We start from the raw sequence: 5,888 nt of genomic DNA, 5'->3' as shown, positions 1-5,888 counted from the left end.
AAAAGCACTCCCCCCATTTTTCTACAGAAGCTATTCACACCCACGCTTTTTAAATGGCCAGTGGGAATGAGGACTATGCAGAAAGAAAAGGAAAATATCCTTTACCATATTCACTCAGAGATCATCGCTCTAAGAAGTTCTTTTGAATTTTATGTCTCAGATGCAGAATAACTCGATGATAGTTCCTGGAACTTAGTCTGTTTTTATCTTCTACATTGATGACTTGGTCCCTGATCATTGAAAAACGGTGAGTACTGACTGAACTCTGTAGAGTCTTCCGACCTCCATTTATTTTCCAATACATTTTATTTTTAAAACGTCTCTAACAGCAACATGCTACTTCTCTTTTGTCCTTTTCTCTTCAAGGTGTAGTATTCTACACATACTCTCAAATATTGGTAATTGTTATTTCTAGTTAATTTTTTCTAAGTCTTACTGTATATCAAATAATTCCTCCAGTTTTAAAAAATGAATTCCCCTGAAAGGTTGGCAGAGCCATGTTGTCTGTTTTATCATGTAGATTTTATTACAAGAATAGTACTGCCGTACCTATTTAACAGATCAGATTCAGGAAAGTGAGGCAATTTTCTGAGGGGCACAAGCCATTTTTTGGTGCCTAAGCAAGAATTAAAACAACACAGTGGCTGATCTCCCGCAGAAGTGGGTAGTGGACAAGTTTGTCTTCGGTGTCCCAGCTTCTGTTTCCTCCTCCTCTCCAGGTGACAGATGCCTTCCCTTCTACTCAAACCAACTCTCCATTAAGATAGAGAATCAGCACTTTACACTTTAAAGCAAATAATACATGTCTGTGGTGCCATTGGGAGGCGGTACTGGCACTGAAGCCTTATTTCTCGCTTATCACACGGTTCAAGCATCAGCCACACTTCCTGGAGGTAACGAGAGCACACAGCCAGCTCTGTTCAGAATCAGAATTTCTACTCAGTTGCTTCACCACTGAGGCTTACTGAATGTAATACTAACTAAGAGCAGTTATCAATGAACTGCAAAGTGTACGAGGAGGGCCTGCTAAATGTCTAGAATTGTGCTTACCTCTGTGTTTGACTTTTGGAAAAAATGGTCACACCACCACTGTGAGTTAAGCTCAGTTGACCTATGGCTGATCCTCTACCTCCAACTCCCAGCTCATTTCCAACATTCTGTTTGTCTAACCTTAAAGGAACCTTAGAACGCAAAGTTCCCTGACTTTGCTCTGGTCCAATCGGGTTCCATGTCCCCAGAGTGTACTGTACTTCTTGGCATGCCTGTTCATCCCCAGCTCTTAAACCAGAAGGAAGTAGGGAAATACAGCCAGAAACTTCACCAAGAGCAGCTGTGAGGTTAAGCAGCTCACTGACCTTTGCGTTTCTCTCCGAGTCCCAAATCCCTGGGGTTGCAGAAAGGTTCAGGCTGTGCAAAAACGGAATCGGGCTGTTTTGGCATCCTCACCTTCCTTCCTCTTTGTACTCCTAGCAGGAAGTCACTGATATAAGATGACACTGGGGAAAAAAAAGGATTGACAGAATGTTGCCTAAATCTCAAGCTTAGTTTCTAGTTTTCTTTGTGCCTAGAAGCCAGTAAAACTGTGAAAGACCATCTATTGACTAGGGATTCGGGGAATTGACTTGTCCACTGGGTTCCTCACATTAAAACCAAATACAGTGAACAGAGAGTTTGAGTGTTTTAGAGCTGAGAAGGGCTGGAGAGTCTTTTAGAAATGGCATGTAGGGTAAGGTTCCATATGATGTGCTGGGAAGCCTAATTCAGGCTCTCTCTGGGAGTTTGCAATTGTTTCTAGGTGACTGTAGCAGAAGTCAAAAAAGTTGTTTTCCAAAAACTCTCAGAATAAGGGACAAGGAGAAGTCTCACTATTCCTCTCCTGCCTCCGGATTCGACCATGAGTTCATTTTAGGGAGGCAATTTGGAATTTCTTTTAACTGTATTCCTGCTTCCCTGGCATTGCTCACCTCTTACCACTTGCTTTTATTTTTTTTATTTTGTTGTTGTTTTCTCTTTTTTTGTTGTTGTTGCGTCATCTTGCTGCGTCAATTCTCTATGTGTGCAGCGTCACTCCTGGGTAGGCTGCACTTTTCGCATGGGGCGGCCCTTCTTGAGGGCTCACTCCTTGCATGTGGGGTTCCCCTACACGGGGGACACCCCTGTGTGGCACAGCACTTCTTGCGTGCAACAGCACTGCATGTGGGCCAGGGGTCACGAGGCCCTGGGTTTGAACCCTGGACTCCCATGTGGTAGGGGGACGCTCTGTCACTTGCTTCTCACTTGCTTTTATTTTGATGATAGCAATGTAAGAGGGGGAATTGGTTTCTTACTTAGAAAAATGCTGGAGAAAAGTTAATAATCTGGAAAGTGGCAACTCAGCATTAGATAGCTGGTTACTATAAATAACCAGTACTCTGGCTAGCAAGGTTCTAAGTCCGGTTGGGGAAGGGAGGAAGGAAAGTAAAGTTGTAGTCCTCTTACATACATTTTATAGGTTCTTCCTTGAGTCCTGTAAGATAAGTAGTAAGGTATTTGTGGAAAGTGAGGTCTAGCTAATAAATGAATGCATAGGATCACATCTTTTTTCATTTGGATCCACTAGAATCCCAAACCAGAGTCTTTTCACCAAAGTGCTACATCTACCTTCCAGTTGTTGCCTCTTTCCAGGCTTTTGTCTCTCGCTCTTCCCACTGCCCACATTTTTGCCTCACGATGTGCTTTATCCACATTACCATATTGCATGTATTAACTAAAATAATCCTCACAGCAACCCATTTAACTCATCAGGAAACCAAGGCTTAGGGAAGTTAAGTATGACACAGAGCCTTAAGGAGCTAAGATGGACTGGGGTATCCCAGCTCTGTGTGACTTTTAGTCCCACTTTTTTCCATACTGTATGAAATTTTTGAAAGAGGATTTTATGCATGTTAGACTTTCAGCTTTGTTAATTCCAAGAGAACAGAAAAAGGAGAACTCTATTTTGGAAGGAGCCTTGTAAATGGAACTGAAAAGGAAGAAGTGTCAGGAATTATATGAAAAGTGTAACTGAGTTTAGAGAAATGGAAAAATACATTTAAAAATATTTTTCAAGTGCTTACTGTGTATCATGCCACCATTTTCTCTGTTGAAGAATTTTATAGTCATGGGGGAGAAAGACCCAGAAAAAGGAATTCCAATTGGATCTCCACCCCATTTCCCCTTCCCCTACCATCTGCCCACAAATTTATTGCTTTTTAAGTCTATCTTTTCTTAGTTAATGGTAGCAATATCCACCCAGGTGTTCCCATTGCCTTCCATGTTGTTTTCTCTGTCTTTTTCTCAGTTTACATTCAATTTGGCAGATTCTAATGGATCTGCTTCCCAGAATACATGCCACCCACTCTACTGCATTCTAAGATACCTTCATTTTCCACTTGTGTTACCACAAAATTTCTTCACTACCCTTCAACATAGCGCCCAGGATGTTTAGTGTTTCATTTAAAGCATAGATCTCATCTTTTCCCTATATAATATCCTCCAATAGCTAGGCATTGAATAGGCTGTAATCCTAATTTCTTGTGTTGGCTGACAGATCCTTCAGAGATTTGGCCCCACTCATCTATAAAGCCTTTGCCTCTCTGGGTAAGTGAATCTGAGTTTGGTTTCTGCTAGAATGACTGCAGTGGTGTATGCTTTAATTCATCATGGGTCTGCTTAATTAAGTTTGAACTGATGTCACTTTCTGTTTCCTAAGTGTAAAGCATCTCAGCTGTGTTAAGGATCGAGGTTGAGTTCTAATGTGGAAAAGTAAGTTTGTCACAGGGGACAAAGCCCAAGCTTCAGGAATCAAAGTTCTTTGATTTTCAGCACAGTGTGCTACATAAGTGTGGGTAACTAGCCCTAATTTTCTGAGCATGACATATCATTGCTTATTATGTCATTTGATATTTTTAAAAATTACCACAAAAGTAATGGAAGATAAAGAAAAATTAGAAAATGTGAAAAATATAAGGCAGAAGATATAAATCAGTCACAATTTCATGAGCCTCAAATAACACCTGTTAATATTTTTGTGTATTTTGTTTCAAGTGGTTTTGTGTGCATATATATATATAAATCTATGTACAGAAATATGGTTGTGTTTATCACAAAACTGAGAGCATATGGTATACAATATACAGTTTTGTAAATATACATTCTTTGTAAATTTTTTGTGCATATGTCTTGAAATGGCTGCCTTACATTTCATTACACTATAAATTTAAAAGTATACTATCATTGAACATCTAGGTTATTATTAGTTTACAAATTATGCTTAAGTGAATATTATTGAACATAAATCTTTGCATTCAGTTCTAATTATCTCCTTGAGAAGAAATTCATATAAGTGGAATTGTAGAATCAAAGTATGTGAACATTTTTTTTTAATTTAAACAAAGCACTTTTAAATTTATACATATTTTTATTTTTAAAGAAGATTTAGATTACATAAATGTTACATCAAAAATATAGGGGAGGAAAACGGATGTGGCTCAACCAGTTGGGCTCCCATCTACCATATGGGAGGCCCTGGGTTCACTTCCTGGAGCCTCCTGGTGAAGGCAGGCTCCCCTGCGCCCACAGAGAGCTGGCAGTCCTGCGCCGGTGGAGAGCTGACGGCCTGTGCCCATGGAGAGCTGGCGCAGCAAGATGACACAACAAAGGGAGGCAAGCAGACACAGAATAACACACAGTGAATGGACACAGAACCAAAAGCAAGCAAGCAGCAAGCAGGGGAATAAATAAATAAAATAAATCTTTAAAAAATATGTATGTGTATGTGTATATATATATATAGGGGATTCCCACATGTGAATACTTTTAAAGATTTTGCTACAAACTGCATAATTTTCACCCAGAAAGTTTGAACCAATGCATATTCCTTCCAAAATTATTTTTATACTTGTCTACACATACAACATGCACACAAACATCTACCTAATTTCTAGCTAAATGGAAATAGAATTCCAGTGCTTTCATATCCATTTTTGAGTGTTATTAATTTCAAATTTTTCTATTTATATACCCTTGCTTTTCTTTTAGAGTGTTAATATTTCTCTTACAGATTCATACTCTATTTAATATATGTATTAAATATACTGACTCGACAAACATTTTGCAAATAATTTTATCCTGTTTTTTGTATAATTTCACTCTTACACTCTTATGTACAATTTATTTTAAAGTCTATAGTCAAGTTTTGTCAATCATTTCATTTACATTTTCTTCAATTAGTATGTTGGAATGAATATCCTCACTATGAAAATGACTCAATAAATTTCTATTGCATACCTACCATGTGGCTGTCCCTAGGTCTTGTGTTGCAAAAATGATGAGCGATAAAGTCCCTGCCCTCCTTGAGTTTACAATTTAATGGTGATAGAGTCACAATAGAAAACCTAAGCAGTCAACTAAATAAGTATTAATAAGTTGCTCTCACATAGTGATAAAATAGGACAATGGAAAATGGAGTGCTTGTGCGTGTACAGAGGTACGTGGTGAGACTTCCCATCAAGGAAAGACTTGAGGAATAGGACATTGGAAATGAAATCAAATGATGAGAGGGAGGCAATCCCAGACAGAGCTGGAGTAGCATGGTAGCTAATGCAGAAAGTAATGGCAAAGCCATAACAGGACCTCATCCTATGGTGCTTTATAGATTATGGTGAGGAATTTGGATTGATGACTGAAAAATACCTTTAAAATGTGGAGGGTTTTAAGTGGGAAAGTGATATGATCATTCTGCTGGTCAGAATGGTTTGGAAGTGAGCCTCAAGAGAAGCAAAGAGACAAGACAGGAGACTTTTAATAGCCTACCTGACAGAGTATGCTAGATTCATCTAGGGTTGTAGTCACAGATGTTATTTTATTGT

The 5,888-nt window shown here is 38.9% G+C and overlaps 1 long non-coding RNA gene across 1 annotated transcript; it reads left to right on the top strand.

Annotated features, from left to right (window-relative positions):
• Positions 1-4,818, top strand: LOC131276519 (uncharacterized). The gene is made up of 3 exons (XR_009183987.1): positions 1-247; positions 3,569-3,618; positions 4,600-4,818. It is a non-coding gene; the product is annotated as an uncharacterized lncRNA (long non-coding RNA).
• Positions 4,819-5,888: the final 1,070 nt, after the last annotated feature.

Source organism: Dasypus novemcinctus, chromosome 29, assembly GCF_030445035.2.
Source record: "Dasypus novemcinctus isolate mDasNov1 chromosome 29, mDasNov1.1.hap2, whole genome shotgun sequence".
Taxonomy (NCBI): Eukaryota; Metazoa; Chordata; class Mammalia; order Cingulata; family Dasypodidae; genus Dasypus; species Dasypus novemcinctus.
The sequence above is the reverse complement of the archived record's forward strand: the minus strand, read 5'-3'. Positions and strand labels throughout refer to the sequence as shown.